This window comes from Nomascus leucogenys, chromosome 14 (assembly GCF_006542625.1).
Source record: "Nomascus leucogenys isolate Asia chromosome 14, Asia_NLE_v1, whole genome shotgun sequence".
Lineage (NCBI taxonomy): Eukaryota > Metazoa > Chordata > Mammalia > Primates > Hylobatidae > Nomascus > Nomascus leucogenys.
Window position 1 is genome coordinate 4,913,401 of NC_044394.1, and position 2,866 is coordinate 4,916,266.

Here is a 2,866-nt window from a genome sequence, read left to right on the forward strand (position 1 = left end):
AAATCTAAAGCAATCTAAATATCCAAAATTAGGCAAATGATTAAGCAAAATAGGCTGCATATCCAGTTCTGAAAGATGATGAAATCATTGAAAACTCTTGCTATGAAATGATATAATAGTAATAATAGTTTTTTTTTTTTTTTTTGAGATGGAGTCTTGCTCCGTTGCCCAGGCTGGAGTGCAGTGGTGTGACCTTGGCTCACTGCAACCTCCATCTCCCAGATTCAGGAATTCTCCTGCTTCAGCCTCCTGAGTAGCTGGGATTACAGGTGTGCGCCACCAAGCCCAGCTAATTTTTTTTTGTATTTTTAGTAGAGACGGGGTTTCACCATGTTGGTCAGGCTTGTCTTAAACTCCTGACCTCGTGATCCACCCACCTTGGCCTCCCAAAGTGTTGGGATTACAGGTGTGAGCCACCGCGCCTGGCTGATATAATAGTATTTTTAAACGCTTATAGTAAGTAGGAAAAAGTATATAAAATTACATATGTGGCATATTTACAGCTGTATAATAAAAATAGGGAAATAAAGATTGGAAGTATATTAAAATATATTATGATAAATGAATGCTGGATAATTTTTAGCTTTCTCTATTTTCCAAAGGGTTTTATATAGCTGTATGATTTTTAAAGTAAAAATATTCAAAATATTTTTAAAATTTTAAGTTGTTGCTTCTTGAGTATAATCTGCACTAAGACCCAATGATTGCACAATTGTTTCGATTTATTACTATATTCAGAAAAGAGGACCAGAGGGAAATACGTTAGGCCAAATACTTTTTTTCCCAAAATAATTTTGTAAACTGTTGAGTTATTTCTATGAAAGCACCAATAAAAATGCTGGACATTTTCTTCTTTAGGACATACTTTCTAATATTTACACTCTATTTTCTTATCAACTGTCCTGTGGTTGCTACGAATGTTCTAGCTCACCCTTGTGGTCAAAAAAGCCTCTAAGGCCGAAGAAGCTAAAAGTCAGTTTCCAGCTAGTAAGAGTGCTTGTGATGGACAGGATAAACTTGCTAAAAGCAAAGTCTGTCCTAAAAAATGCTTTATTCTCAGTCTTTCCCTTCCACAGCACCATTCTCCAACCTTCCCCCGACCCCGCCCCTTTCATTCAACAAAACTTCTTCACTCTTGTCATAAGCCAGTGCTATGCTAGAAGCTAGGAACAGAAGTGGATGAGACTCTGTCCCTGCCTGAAGGAGTTCAGTCCCAAGACCAGAGGTAAAGACAGTAAACACAATCACAATGCACCATGACAGGGGCCATGAAGGAATATCTGTGCTGTGGGGTCAAAGGAGGGCACCACTACTCATGCCAGGGGGAACTTGGTCAATGGCACAAGGGAGGTGGGTGGCACCTGATGAAGGCTTGGAATAAGCAACTATTTGCCAGGTAGGAAAGGGGCTGGAGTAAGGGCATTCCAGGCCAAGGAACAGCAGGTACAAAAACACAGCTAGAGAAGCACCATGAGGGCATGTGTGTTGTGGGGGAGGCTGTGAAAATCACTAGCAGGGCTGATGTCAAGTGGGGTTCAGCTGGGGAGAGGGCCGATCAGGCGGAGTCAGCATGTGAAGAGTCCATGCTAAAGCATCTGGCATGAATCTTATAGGATAATAGTCAGTGGAAGTTTTGGAGCACTGAGACACATGCTCAGATTTTATTTTGGGAAGATAATGCTGGTACAGTGTGGAGGATGAGCTCATTTAAGGGGTGTAAGCAGTGGCAGGGATACAAATGAGGAGGTGGCTGCTGTAGTCTGATGACTGCTAAGTAGGTCTTTTTAGGACCTTGCAGTGTGAAGAGAGGTGAGGAACCAGACCAGGGAGTTGTGAGAAAGGCAGGGGTGACAGTTCTGGCTGACCTGTTGCATCTGGGGGGGGTGCAAAAAATCAAGGATGCATGAATGAACAGATGGCTGTGGCCATGCCATTAACTAATTTAGGAAATTTCAGAAAATAGGTTTGGTGGTAGGATGAGGAAAGATAATGAAATCAGTTTGGGATGGTTTGAGTCAATATGTCTGGGAGCATTTAGGCAGTTGATTAGAGAGAGGTCTAGTCCTTAGAAAATAGTTTAAGGCTGGGAGACACTGACCAAGAAGGTGACAGCACAATAGTGGGGACACTGTAGAAATGGATGAGGTCACACTGGTGACCTAAAGGACAGAACTCTTGGGAATCATAACGCTTCAAGACACTCAATCCTCAAAATTAGATTTGACGGAGTTATCTGAGGGATTATTGAGGTTCTAAACCATGTGAATAGTGTTTTCTTTTCTGTGTCCATGCCTGATGAATTTTTAGTTCAAGTTTTTTTATTGGTTTTTGCTGACTCTAGAAATGCAGTGGTATAGAGTGAATGGGAGGCTTCGGAATCAGATAGAGCTGGTTGCTGTTCCAGCTCCCTGATTTAGGATGAAGCAGTTAAACTTCTCTGGCCCTGGTTTCCCACACTACAGAAGAGGTAGAATGGCATCTAACACTCGGAGAGTTGTTAGGTTTATAATCTGCTATTTGTCTGGTTGGTAACATAAAAGACTGTAACCTCAGTCCTATAGAATATTAAATATGCTAAACCAAAAGGCTTATCTTGGTAAAGACGCATCATCTAAAAAACTTGAAATCATTAGGTCCTGCCTAGTGTATTTTAAACTGAAAATGCCTGTTGATTAATGTTTGAGCTGGCTCTGGCATTTCAATTATTAAAAAGTAGACTAGAAAGTTCTAAGTGACAGGGCGTATTCATTTTTCTTTCCATTTGGCCTTTTTTTTTTTAAGACTAGTATACAAATTACAAATGCTGGATGAGCTCGAACTCTCAAATATGCATTATTATTTTCACAGTCATCTAATTTAGAGACAG